Raw genomic sequence first — 15047 nt, 5'->3', positions numbered from 1 at the left:
GGCCGGTCTGCTTCTCCCCTGCAGCTTCTCTGGAGCAGTGCAGGGGAGCGGAGTTGATCCAAGTGGGAACCTGGCATTGCTAAAAACGACACGGCACAAGAACTACTTTTAATTTATTTTTCTTTATTCATTTTGATACCTCTCGTCTAAACTAGCGTTATCAAGGTCGCCAAGAACCTTGATGAATTTAACTTCTGTTTAAAAGCAAGAGATCAAGTGCAAAGTTATTATTAAAAAAAACCTTAATACATGCACTGATAATCTCCTGCATTGACTAGTGCAATTCCACCCTTACTGGTCTTCCCCCTAACCAGACTTTTCACCCCTGACATCTATTCTGAATGCAGTGGTGAAACGAATTTTCCTTGCAAAACATTTTTCGGTCAGTTCATTCTCCTGAGTGATGTGGTGGGTTGGGGGTAGAGTTTGGATCGCTTACAGCCAAGTTCCTCATGGAATGCCATCAAATGCAATACTAAGCCAATATTTAACACAAATTAAAAGCATTGAGTGGCCAGGGTGCAGCTGCTACTACGGTAGTTACTCCCTGGGCCCATATTGACCTTGTCCTGCCCTTACTATTATAATTACATTGGTGAACAGCTCACTGCAAATCGTCACGCTCACCTCCTGTTACTGAGTACGTATAGGTGCTCTGATTGGCTACGGGTTATTCCGTCCCTCCCAGCTTAAACTTGGGAACATCCAGCATTGTTTAAGACTGAATAGAGGCGCTCAGACGCATCTTACAAAAGTAAAACAGGTTGCTCGGCTGTCCGAAGGTTCCTATGTTCATAGGTAACTGCTTGGAATGGGTGGCATTGTACTAGACTCTCATTAAAACATTAATTTTACCCTGGTAAATTAATTAATATTGAGTTATAACAATAAATGCAATCACATGCAATCAAATATGCAGAGAATGAAATGCTGCGGATCAAGGTCTCCAGTATTTGAGCATATTGTATATTATTTACTGTGCACTTTTGCCCTTACAAAATCACCTTTTAGCTTCTCACAGAGATGCTTAAAGCCTCGCTCGGATTTAGAGTACTAGTCTGATGCTGTATTACAGAGCCACAGGGATTTACCATGTTAAACATGTATTTTCCTTAAAATACGGTCAAGCCTGTAGTATTAAGAGTTTAAATGAAATAAATAATAAATTGATAAATTAAATATTTTGCTAATGTACTTCAGAATAAGACCTACATGACCCACATTGTTCACTGGTTTCTTTCCTGATGAATAGCCTCAAAATTGTAAAACATGTTTCCTCATTAAACACTCAGGGATATATTTACTAAACTGCGGGTTTGAAAAAGTGGAGATGTTGCCTATAGCAACCAATCAGATTCTAGCTGTCATTGTGTAGAGTGCACTAAATATATGACAGCTAGAATCTGATTGGTTGCTATAGGCAACAGCTCCACTTTTTCAAACCCGCAGTTTAGTAAATCTAGCCCTAGGGGTCAAACATATTAATTGGCGGTTATTTAAGACGGCGGTTTGCCATCATTATTTCAAATGGAAATTTTATTAAAGGCAAAATGCGTTGGGTTTTGCCTTTATTAATTGCCTCCACTCCCTCCTACCGCTAATTGTGTTGTGAGCATGTGAGGCCGAATGATCATGTGTGCACAGCGCGGACACCAGGTCAGAACCTGGATTTAAAATTATCGCAACTGCGATCCCTTTACCATATACTTTTCACCAGGACCAGCTGCCATTGGAGCTGCTGTCAATTTTAATAAATGAGCCATGTTAATTTATTTCCTATCATTGCAATAAGAAATGATAATGTGAGCAATATGCGAAGGGTCATATATAGAGAAATACCATCAGCACCTGACATCACCAATGGCTATTTTGCACTGCACCATGGCCCCTTTTAATACGTTGTAAAGGAACCATCTGGAAATGAGAGTTGAACAGGTAACCTAGTGAGGGCACCAGCCTGAGGGTCTGCGTCGAGCATTTAATGTATTCTTGCTGACAAGTTCAATTTTCATTTCCAGGCTGCTCAGCTTAGAGGCAACAGTGACCCAAGAATCTTTTTTTAATACCATGTTGATTTTTAAAACATTCATATTTATTTATAACTGAACCAGCAGTTAAGAAACATTGGGCTAGATTTACTAAGCTGGGGGTTTGAAAAAGTGGAGATGTTGCCTATAGCAACCAATCAGATTCTAGCTTTCATTTATTTAGTGCATTCTACAAAATGACAGTTAGAATCTGATTGGTTGCTATAGGCAACATCTCCACTTTTTCAAACCGGCAGTTTAGTAAATATATCCCATAGTTTTTTTCCCTAGTATATGCAAAGTGTTTTTTCCTCATTCGAATACAACCTATTTATAAATCATGTGTTGATGATATCACTGCTTTCTGTTAGAGTAGTTATTAATTTTCATTGGATCACTACATGCAAAACATTTTTTAGGTTTTGGGGTATTATATTCCAAACAATTCCTGTGTTCTTGATGGCTACAGAAATCAAAGTCGTCTTTTTTTTTATGTATTAATAAAAGCTTGGATCGATTAACTTGTCAATAAATCTGGATAGCATATTTTGCAATGAATATGAATCATTTGAATGAACAATATTGGTATAAATTTTGCTGTTGCAGTAAATAACTCACTTATCTCTAAACACTATCGGTTTCCCTTTAATAAGGTTATCTAGGTTATAGTTTTATTACATTCATTTCATTAAGACAAATGCACCGTATGTTGCATCCAGCCTGTAGCTTGTTATATTGCTTATTGTTCACAGGCTTTTCAGAAAGGACAAAAACACTAAAGTGCCTTTGACATTGTAACTAGCCCTATGTACAATATTTTTTGCTTTGCAAATGTCAGATTTTGCTCTTGTAAAAAGTCAAGAAAAAAATAAAACGGCATTACCATTTATGAGTCTTCCATTCAATCTGTATAGTCATTGTACAATAAAGATTCTAGACCAGGCCTGGCCAAACCGTGATTCTACAGGTGGCTGGAGGTTTGTATTCCCCTCACTGTCATGTGACAGGAGGTTTGTATCCCTGTCACTGAAATGTGACTGGAGGTTTGTGTCCCCTCACTGACATGTGACAGGAGGTTTGTATCCCCCCTCCCTGTCATGTGATAGGAGGTTTGTATCCCCCTCACTGACATGTGACTGGAGGTTTGTATCCCCCTTACTGACATGTGACGGGAGATTTGTATCCCCCCTCCCTGTCATGTGATAGGAGGTTTGTATTCCCCTCACTGACATGTGACTGGAGGTTTGTATCCCCCTTACTGACATGTGACTGGAGATTTGTATTACCCTTCACTGATGTGAAGGGAGGTTTGTATCCCCGTCACTGACATGTGACTGGAGGTTTGTATCCCCCTCACTGACATGTGACGGGAGGTTTGTATCCCCCCTTACTGTCATGTTTAATGGAGATATGTATGCCCCTCACTGACAACTGACATGTGACGGGAGGTTTGTATTCCCCATCACCGTCATGTGACTGGAGATTTGTATTCCCTCACTGTCATGTGGGTGGAGGTTTGTATCACCCTCATTGTCATGTGATAGGAGGTTTCTATCCCCCTCACTGTCATGTGATGGGAGGTTTGTATCCCCCCTCACTGACATGTGACTGGAGGTTTGTATTCCCCCTCCATGTCATGTGATAGGAGGTTTGTATCCTCCCTCACCGTCATGTGGCTGGAGGTTTGTATCCCCCTTACTGTCATGTGACAGGAGGTTTGTATCCCCCTCACTATCATGTGATGGGAGGTTTGTATCCCCCCTTACTGTCATGTTTAATGGAGATTTGTATGCCCCTCACTGTCATATATCAGTATAGGAGTTCCTCCACTCTTGTGAGCGCTGTCCTTTTCTAGCTTGTAAAGCTGGTCCCAAAGTGTTACCTACCTGTGGCCCAGTGTTCAGGCTATCTGGCCATCCCAAGGTCTCTGAACACCAGATCCTGGCAAATGACATTTTGGGAGCAGGTTTACTAAAAGATAAACCATCCAAAACTGAATTCAATCAAACTAAAATCTATTTATTCAATGTCCCAGAAAAATATATAGAGAAAATCTGTTTGAGAAGAGAAATGATCATAAAAATCTTGTTCCCGGTGAAGCATATGAAGCGCCCAAGACTGAAAAATGGTTTGATGAGTAAGTTTGGCTGCAGCCCAGGCAGCAAGAAGGTTAACAAGTTATACGACTTACATTCTGATCCTTTTATGGAATTAAAATCATCGAAATGATGATTATTTTCAGTCTATAGAGTGGAGAGCAAATCAGCCAATGATGCTTACTGTACCGATTCTATGTATATACACCTGTTCCCTATACACATATGGAGCAAGCTAAACCAATCTTCATCAGAACGCAGCCTGTCTATTGGCTATGAACCAATGATATCATTGAAGCACAAAGGGAGGTCTAGTTGGATAACCTATTGGCAGGTGTCTGTAATAGGTGTCAGCTTAATGTGAGAAGGAGGTGAACCCACACGTTTATAAACTTAACTATGTTGTTTATTTACAGGAGACAGTGAAGTAACTTGTATGCAGGATGCAGGTATATATGTGGTGGCCGAGAACTGATGGGAGTTCCTTCCCTTACCTTGTCCTCCAGACACAAGTCAGGTTCTTTTTTGGTCGGATATCCGGTGGTCAGGAGATAAATTCTTCAATGAAAGGGACAAGGATTGGTCAAATAACTTGGGTTTATTAATAATGCGGTAAAGATAATTTTGGTAAGCCACCGCGCCACTGACCCCTTCAACTCAATGGTAATGACAAAACACTCATTTGATCAACATAGAGCACAATAGCATTTAACATATAATAACAATAAATCAATTTTCAGGTAAATCACTTAACATTAATATTCAACTAAAACATTTGGTGCACCAATATTATCCCTGGTAACGTTACCATATTTTACACTCAGTCCTGGGTTGAACTGTGCACAGGAATTTAGTAGAAGTGCTGCACGTGGTTGGGGCCCATAAATTACTTTTTCACGCCAAATTAGCTGATGATCTTTTGTATTACACAGTCTCTTTTGTGTGTATTCACAGACCTCTCTATTTTCTCTCCTCTCACACTGTTCTCAGTACATAGCTCAGTCTGTTTAGTGTGATGTCACAGATCTCTATACTGCTTATTTGTTTTCAGTACTTTCCTTTTTACTCACACCTCTCTTTGGCTCACTTCTTATCTTCTTCTCTCTCAGTCTATGCAGACACAGGGATCTCTCTCCATCAGAAGTATAGAACTTTCCTCTTCCCACTGCCTTCTGGGAGTTCACAGTTATTACCAAAGTTAGTGGACTTGTTGCTATGCCACACACTCCTCCTTCCTGTTACTCCTGGCAACCACCAACCACTCCCAACTGTCACTTCTCCCTCAAGAAAATATATATATATTTTTTAAATCTTTATAAACACTTTTAACAACTAACAAACTAAATTAACAAATTAAAAACATATAGATACACCCCAGGGTACTCAGATTTTGGGGCACCGCATATATACCTTGCAGTCCTGTGGCATACAGGTATTATTGTGTTATCAGCAGTCTCTATGTACTATATAGATTATATAGTACACGTCCGTGTAGTACATCTACTAGGTCTCATACAACACTTGGGAGGCTGAGGAATTAATATGCTGCTTAATACACTAGCCGGATACACACAAAAAGAATCCAGTGAACTGCAAGCGAGAAAGCACGCATGTGTAGTAGCGCAGCGTGGACGAGACCCGGCGGGGCCCCACTTCTGGCCAGTAGGCCACCGGGAACGGAGACAAAGTGAAGCTTTCCTCTCCCAACGAATAAACGTTCCTGTTTATTTTCATTCAACCTAAAAAAAATGACAGTTTCCACTATTTGCAGACAATAGGATGACTTTAATGTCATGTCAATGTCAATAACTTAATTTCCTGGCAATTCATAAATATTTGGCTAATCTGTTTAAGACCATTTATTTTTCCTGATGCGTTATTATTGAGAAAAATCTATAAACACCCATTACCATTTAGAAATAAATAACTGTAGAGTTCTTCACAGTTTCTACAAGCTCTCCAGTGAGACAAAAATAAGCTTGCGGTGTACGCAGGACTCTTTGTTCTCCTTGTATTAGATTATTCATGAGTCACTAGACATGCTGTGAGTAGGTGTTAGGCGCAGCCACAGTGTAATTCGTTTACTGGAGAAAAACAAAAATTCTCTGTGCTGCTTAAAGTCATTCCACGATCCGTTATCGTTGCTGCTGGAGGAAGCCAAACCCCGGGAAGCATATGTTTCCTTCTCTATCTGATTGAAAAGGTAATAACATATGTCTCCTTTTACTTATACACAGCTGCCTGGAGGAAGTTATCAATACCAATTGTTGTTGTGTTCTCTTATAAGGACATTTCAAGACCAAGTGACCAGATGGGCAGTCAGGTAAATGTTCAAGGTCGCTATGACTTCTTCTAGCCAGGATTTGAAATGGTTTGCAGGTATTCTATGTACGTCACATGTGGAACATTTTAGGGAGGCATTGGTATATTATATCCATCATTATGATCCCTATGATAAGCACTTGATTGCAATGTCATTTTTTTGTATATTAAATGCTCGTTTTCAATAAATATTGCACCGTGTTTGATATGTTTATTTTTTAAAAACTAGTAACGCCCAGATAATAAGAATAGATAGTAAAAATATCAGTTTATATACAGAATAAGATACAATGGGTCTAATTCATGTTCGAACGCAACTTGCGTTTAATTAACAGCATGGAACTTGTGTGTATTCAAATCCTAGTGGATCTTAAGAGATGTTTCCATTTGAATCTGGGAGTAAGTACACTATGCTTAAATGTTCCTTGCTGTGTGTTAACAGACAGAACAGACGGCATTAGACTCACAAGCATATAGGCAATATAAGGTCACATCAGGACGCTTGCAAAAAAATTCTATTATAAAATAAATGAACAACTCTACACTAGATAGTCATTAATATAAATCTGGATTATTAAAAAATCTATATTTTTTTACATTTAAATTAAAAATTTATTTTTTTTACATTAAATACGTAAATCAAAATATTCTTAATGTGTACGCAATGTGTACTGTACATACAATGCATTTTTATGGTCAATCTTACTTGCATACAGCTGTTCTATGCTTGCGAGTGGCACACATACTTACATGCAGTGTCGGACTGGGGCATGAAGGGCCGGGACTGCAATGCTAGGGGTCCATCAGAGGGGGTGTGGCCAGCCATCATAGAGGCGAGACCAGACACTAGAGGGGGAGTGGTCAGCCCACGAAGGACAACTAGCACCATAGTGTAGTATATAAATAATGCAGTGTGTATATAAATATTTTGCAATTGAATGAGAGGATTTCAGGTACGTAAAAGATTCTTCCTGGTAAAATAATACCATGCTCCAGCAGTCACCATGTGATTTGGAAATAACATATAAGGAGGCTAGTATAGAGAGGGGAAGAGACAGAAGTGAGTTTGCACTGTGCCTCAGGCCATTTATACCACTTTCACATTGCCCCCTCGGCAATATACCGGGTATGTGAAACCGGGATATTGCCTGGGGACAGAGCCTCCCACCACTGTAAATTCCCAGGGTCGACCGGGTTCACACTATACCTGGGTCTCCATGGCAACATCACAAGAGGAGCTTTGATTGGCTCCTCTTGCGATGTAAAGTTTTTTTTTTTATTATTTTCAATAGCTTTCGGTGTTGAAAAACCCGGGTCTCACCGTTCAGGCTGGAGTCTACCTGGGTCAGACCCGGGTATAACCCTCCAAAAGACCCGGGTCTAATTCCCGGGTCATCCGACCAGGAATTAGCAGGGGAGCCGTTCACACTCAGCCTCAATCCAGCAATAACCCGGGTTTTTTAATCAGGTATAAGTATAAGGGGTATAAGTAAGTGTAACTACCACAATATTTACCTGTTTACATTTCTTTTACAAATTTTGATCATTTTCATGTGTTACATTTTAATAACAATATAGAGAAGCTAAAGCTTCCAGTACAGAGCTTGCACTCTGTGGTGAGAGGATTTATCTGATCACAGAATTCCGAGCCTCTTGTGTTTGTGTTACATTACTGGAATCATCGTAACCACTTGGCGCCTCGCTGAAAATTAGCCCAAAGAAGAACATCAATTTTCCTTCCTATAACAGGCATTTTATGTATGAACATAAGTCTTCCTTTAGCTACAGTGCAGATGACATGGATTGCTAACTAGATTTCCCCCTGGCCTTTAACGGTCACGTGCAATGAAATAATCACATGCAAAACAATTCATTAAAATAATGCATTTTGGAAATATTTAATCCTTTGAGACGCTCACAGAACATTTCATTACATTGTTTCTTACTCTGTTTGATATGCCGTGTTCCAGTAAACTCTTGGCAATTGGGAAACGTATTAAAGTGTGAGGAAGACATGAAACCGACTAAAACACAGTTTTTCTTCCAATTAAAGAGCACGCCAATAGAAACTGTGGATCAGACGGTTGTTTGTAAATTCTGTTGAATGCAATAAAATTAAGTGATAATAAAACCTATAGATGGGCAGTGAAACATCTAAATGTCCAAAACTGGACAACCTCTGCTCTTTATGTACTTCTCAAGGTAGCCACAGTATTTACTACATGGGGTGAAGTGGACAAGTACATTAGAAAACTCTTTGTTTTCCAACCCTCTGATCGCAGTAACCATAGTGGTCATATGGACAGCCCCATGGTGACCCCAATAACCTATACGGTTTAAGGATTGCCGAATTCTTTCCTTTTCTCTTTCTGAACATGAAGCGTCAATACTTTCTGTTTATCAGTTATAGGGTGCTTTATAAATCAGGAGCACTGTGCGGTGACATCACTGCATTTTAATCCCGAGATAATGCAGAACTAGAATAACTCCACTATCTTCCTAAACAAGGTTTTTTTTAAGCTATGCCACTGCTCTATCATAGATATTTTTTTCCATTATAACCCTAGCAAAATATACAAATAGAGTTGCTTCCATCATTCCCTCTAACACAGCATATCCAGTTTCAGATGCAAGGGTCAGCAAAATTGCAACAAAGTTTTGCTCCAATCAAATGGTGTGGTGGAACAATCCGGGTCTAGTTCCGCTGTTGCTTCGCTCTACGGCATTGTATTTGTAAGTTTGTAGTTTGCAGAATTTACAGTCTGTGAATAGAGCTGATATCATTCATTGACTTCTTGTCACATACACTGGAATATTCTATGGCAGCTACCTACCAGCAGTTGGCGCTACTGAACACTGGGGAGCGGAGTTTAACACACCCCTGGTATTCACCAGGAACCTCCGCAAGGGGATTTAGACTTAGCTGTAAGAGATGTGCAGGTCGCGGCCCCCAGTGTCAGTTACTGATGAGGTTGCGGGTGAAAGAGAGTAGTCAGGCAGACCAGTTGGTTACGAGAGATCACATGGTAGCCAAATCGGGATTCCAAGAGAGTAGTCAGGGAAGCCGAGACAAACAAGAGCCAAATCGGAACAAGCAGGAATTCAACGCAACGAGTCAAGCAGGATAATAACCACAAAGCTGGAGCTGGATATGACCTAATACTCTGACAGCATTAGGCTGCCAGAGTTTGCCTTAAATATGGGCTCAATTAGGAGTTCAGTGACCTCACTGACCGCCAACATTGCAGGGGAGATGCACGTCCTGTTACTCGACAACAGGCACGCATGCGCACAGAGGACTGCCAGCTCTGCCGGCTAGATGGAACAGAAGCGCATCCCGTTGCCGAGCAGCAGGCTCGCTTGCGCAGTGAAGGCCGCTGGCTGATATCAGAAGCGGCCAGATCTTGTGGGCAGCAGTCACCACAAAGGAGAAGGTAAGAGGGGACGACGCCAGACACTTCTTATATAACTCCTGATGGAGATAGAAAGAGTAGGACCGGTTCTTCTTTTCTCTATTGATGTTCCATGGTGCTATATTAGAAAACTTCTTTATGAACTTGTGTGTGACCCTTTTATGGGATTTTTTGGAGGCTGTTAATTAAATATATATTTTTATTGTCAACTGAATGGTTGTTTATGAATTGCATATTGAACGTAACTTAAGAATCTTCTGCTTGTCATCGATTGGCCATGTGTTGTTGCACGGCTCTGTTTCACTTGATAATAGGAAACACTCTGATACCCCATTCACACTGCCACAAAAACCTGGATTTTTACTGGGATAAGGGCAAGCAACCCGGGTGTAAGCTCAGTGTGAAAGGATGTCTCTGCTTCGACCCGGGTCTAATGACCCGGGAATTAGACCTGGGACTTTTGCAGGGTGATTCCCGTGTCGATCCCGAGAAGCCTTCTGCCTGAACGGTGCATCTTAACACGTGTCTCATATAAAGGAGCTGATTGGAGGGGTTAGGGACGTTGCAGGATGATGTAATTTCAATGTTTCAGAGAAGAGAGAGGAGAAAGCATGTCACAGGAGGTGCGTGAGCTCCTGGCCATTAGAAAAGAGGAGGAAGTAAAAAGGCAAATCACAGGCACTGTAAGAGATGTCACAGTGTACTACAACATTGCAAAAATTTTAACAGCCCGGGGGATCAAGCGCAGCCAGCAGCAGGTTGTAAACAAGTTAATGGCACTTAGAAAACAATACTCAAAAGTGCATGACCACAACCGCAGACAGAGTGGTGCTGGCCGTATGGAATGGCCATTTTATGAACAGTGTAATGTGGTCTTTGGCAATCCTGCCCTGGCAAATCCAATAGCACCGTCCTCCTCAAGCTTCCAAGATGTGTACAGTCAAGAACCTGAAAGCCTTCAATCTAGCGTGCCGTCACTTGTGATTAGTGATGATTCATTGGAAGAAAATGCAGAAGTAGATGCCTCAAATGTGCACAAAGACAGCATGAATATGTCTACAGAAGAATTGGCAGACTCACAACCTTTTCCAATGACACAACCGTCACCAGCGATAGAAGCTTTGCCAGAGACACAACCATCCAGAGAGACACAACCATCCAGAGAGACACAACCATCGCCAGAGACACAACCATCGCCAGCGACACAACCATCCAGAAAGACACAACCATCCAGAAAGACACAACCATCGCCAGCGACACAACCATCACCAGAGACACAACCATCCAGAGAGACACAACCATCGCCAGCGACACAACCATCGCCAGAGACACAACCATCGCCAGAGACACAACCATCCAGAAAGACACAACCATCGCCAGAGACACAACCATCGCCAGAGACACAACCATCCAGAAAGACACAACCATCGCCAGAGACACAACCATCGCCAGCGACACAAACTTTGCCAGAGACACAACCATCCAGAAAGACACAACCATCGCCAGTGACACAACTATCGCCAGAGACACAACCATTGCCAGCGACACAAGCTTTGCCAGAGACACAACCGTCACCAGCTACACAACCATCCAGAAAGACACAACCATCGCCAGAGACACAACCATCCAGAAAGACACAACCATCGCCAGAGACACAACCATCGCCAGTGACACAAACTTTGCCAGAGACACAACCATCCAGAAAGACACAGCCATCGCCAGAGACACAACCATCGCCAGCGACACAAACTTTGCCAGAGACACAACCATCCAGAAAGACACAATCATCGCCAGTGACACAACTATCGCCAGAGACACAACCATCGCCAGCGACACAAGCTTTGCCAGAGACACAACCATCCCGAGAGACACAACCAGCGCCAGAGACACAACCGTCGCCAGCGACACAACCATCGCCAGAGACAAAACCATCCCAAGAGACACAACCATCGCCAGAGACAACAACCATCGCCAGAGATACAACCATCGCCAGAGATACAACCATCGCCAACGACACAAAGCTTTGCCAGAGACACAACTGTCACCAGCGACACAAAGCTTTGCCAGAGACACAACCATCCAGAAAGACACAACCATTGCCAGTGACACAACTATCGCCAGAGACACAACCATTGCCAGCGACACAAGCTTTGCCAGAGACACAACCGTCACCAGCAACACAACCATCCAGAAAGACACAACCATCGCCAGAGACACAACCATCGCCAGCGACACAACCATCCAGAAAGACACAACCATCGCCAGAGACACAACCATCGCCAGCGACACAAACTTTGCCAGAGACACAACCATCCAGAAAGACACAACCATTGCCAGTGACACAACTATCGCCAGAGACACAACCATTGCCAGCGACACAAGCTTTGCCAGAGACACAACCATCCCAAGAGACACAACCAGCGCCAGCGACACAACCATCGCCAGAGATACAACCATCGCCAGCGACACAAGCTTTGCCAGAGACACAACCATCCAGAAAGACACAACCATCGCCAGAGACACAACTATCGCCAGAGACACAACCATCCCAAGAGACACAATCATCGCCAGAGACACAACCATCGCCAGAGATACAACCATCGCCAGCGACACAAAGCTTTGCCAGAGACACAACCGTCGCCAGCAACACAACCATCGCCAGAGATACAACCATCGCCAGCGACACAAAGCTTTGCCAGAGACACAACCGTCACCAGCGACACAAGCTTTGCCAGAGACACAACCATCCCAAGAGACACAACCATCGCCAGAGACACAACCGTCGCCAGCGACACAGACCCAACCATTTGGTTCAAACAGTAAGTTATTAACTTTAACATTTAATAAGTAAATGAAATAAATTTATGAAAGTTTAAAATTTCAAAAATAAACTTAAAAACATATGAAAACATGAACACATATATGTTGCAGCGTGAAGCTGGTGTGCACGAAGGAGGAGGCCTCGAGCACATATTAACTTACAACACTGCTATTTTGCAGCAAAACTCATTCTTCCTCGGTGGCCCTAATGTGTTTTGTTTGATTTTCCCATTTCCAATTTACAATGTTCCTCAAAGGAAGAAGAGGCTAAATAAGATATAAGAATAAGCAACAAAAGCCATGACCACAGTAGCGGTTCAACAGCTCAAGGAAATGGGCATGACTATGCAGGCCCAAGAAGACGCACGTCTCCAACGCTTTATGGATAATGAGCATGAGCTGCAGGACTCTTTGATTACATAAGTAATGGGTATGCAGCAACGGATTCTCAGGGAAAACAGAGAGTTTATGATGGCTTTTCTTGATCTCCTGGTGTCAAGAGTGCAAGGGCCTACACAACCTCAACCACACTCTCCATAACACCTTGACGGGTCTTATTCCTTATGTAACAGAGGGCAGGCAACAATTTTTTCCACCGCTTTCCAGCCCCGAGTACCCGTCTACTACACATAACCCTGAGTACCCGGCTACTACACATAACCCAGAGTACCCGGCTACTACACATAGCCCAGAGTACCAGGCTACTACACATAACCCCGAGTACCAGGCTACTACACATAACCCCGAGTACCCGGCTACTACACATAACCCCGAGTACCCGTCTACTACACATAACCCCGAGTACCCGGCTACTACACATAACCCTGAGTGTCCGACTACTACATATAACCCTGAGTACCCGGATACTACACATAACCCTGAGTGTCCGACTACTACATATAACCCTGAGTACCCGTCTACTACATATAACCCTGAGTACCAGGCTACTACACATAACCCCGAGTACCAGGCTACTACACATATCCCCGAGTACCAGGCTACTACACATAACCCCGAGTACCCGGCTACTACACATAACCCTGAGTGTCCGACTACTACATATAACCCTGAGTACCCGGATACTACACATAACCCTGAGTACCCGTCTACTACACATAACCCCGAGTACCCGGCTACTACACATAACCCTGAGTGTCCGACTACTACATATAACCCTGAGTACCCGGATACTACACATAACCCTGAGTACCCGGCTACTACACATAACCCCGAGTACCAGGCTACTACACATAACCCCGAGTACCAGGCTACTACACATAACCCCGAGTACCCGTCTACTACACATAACCCTGAGTACCCGGATACTACACATAACCCCGAGTACCCGGCTACTACACATAACCCCGAGTACCCGTCTACTACACATAACCCCGAGTACCCGTCTACTACACATAACCCCGAGTACCCGACTACTACATATAACCCTGAGTACCCGGATACTACACATAACCCCGAGTACCAGGCTACTACACATAACCCCGAGTACCCGTCTACTACACTTAACCCCGAGTACCCGGCTACTACACATAACCCTGAGTGTCCGACTACTACATATAACCCTGAGTGTCCGACTACTACATATAACCCTGAGTACCCGGATACTACACATAACCCTGAGTACCTGGCTACTACACATAACCCCGAGTACCCGTCTACTACACATAACCCCGAGTACCCGGCTACTACACATAACCCTGAGTGTCCGACTACTACATATAACCCTGAGTACCCGGATACTACACATAACCCTGAGTACCTGGCTACTACACATAACCCCGAGTACCCGTCTACTACACATAACCCCGAGTACCCGGCTACTACACATAACCCTGAGTGTCCGACTACTACATATAACCCCGAGTACCCGTCTACTACACATAACCCCGAGTACCCGGCTACTACACATAACCCTGAGTGTCCGACTACTACATATAACCCTGAGTACCCGGATACTACACATAACCCTGAGTACCCGGCTACTACACATAACCCTGAGTACCTGGCTACTACACATAACCCTGAGTGCCCACATAACCATCAGTTATAGTTAATGGAAGTATATATTATAAAGTTCTAATGTTTGCCTGTGTTTGATGCAATAATATTTACAATGTTACCTATATGTACAATGTTTGTATCATAAGCACTGGAAAAATGTGTGACCTTGCACTACTGTTATTGGCACATATTTGTCAAGGCTGTATATCTGTACTTTTTTTACATTTATAATGTACAGACATTTATGAAATCTAACACTTTTTGTATTTATATTGGTACATATGACTAAATACGCACAATTTTCCAAAAACTGTTGAATAAAAACATTTTGGTTATCACCCACTTTTGCC

This window comes from Mixophyes fleayi, chromosome 7, assembly GCF_038048845.1.
Source record: "Mixophyes fleayi isolate aMixFle1 chromosome 7, aMixFle1.hap1, whole genome shotgun sequence".
Classification (NCBI taxonomy): domain Eukaryota; kingdom Metazoa; phylum Chordata; class Amphibia; order Anura; family Limnodynastidae; genus Mixophyes; species Mixophyes fleayi.
This window is presented reverse-complemented; position numbering follows the sequence as displayed.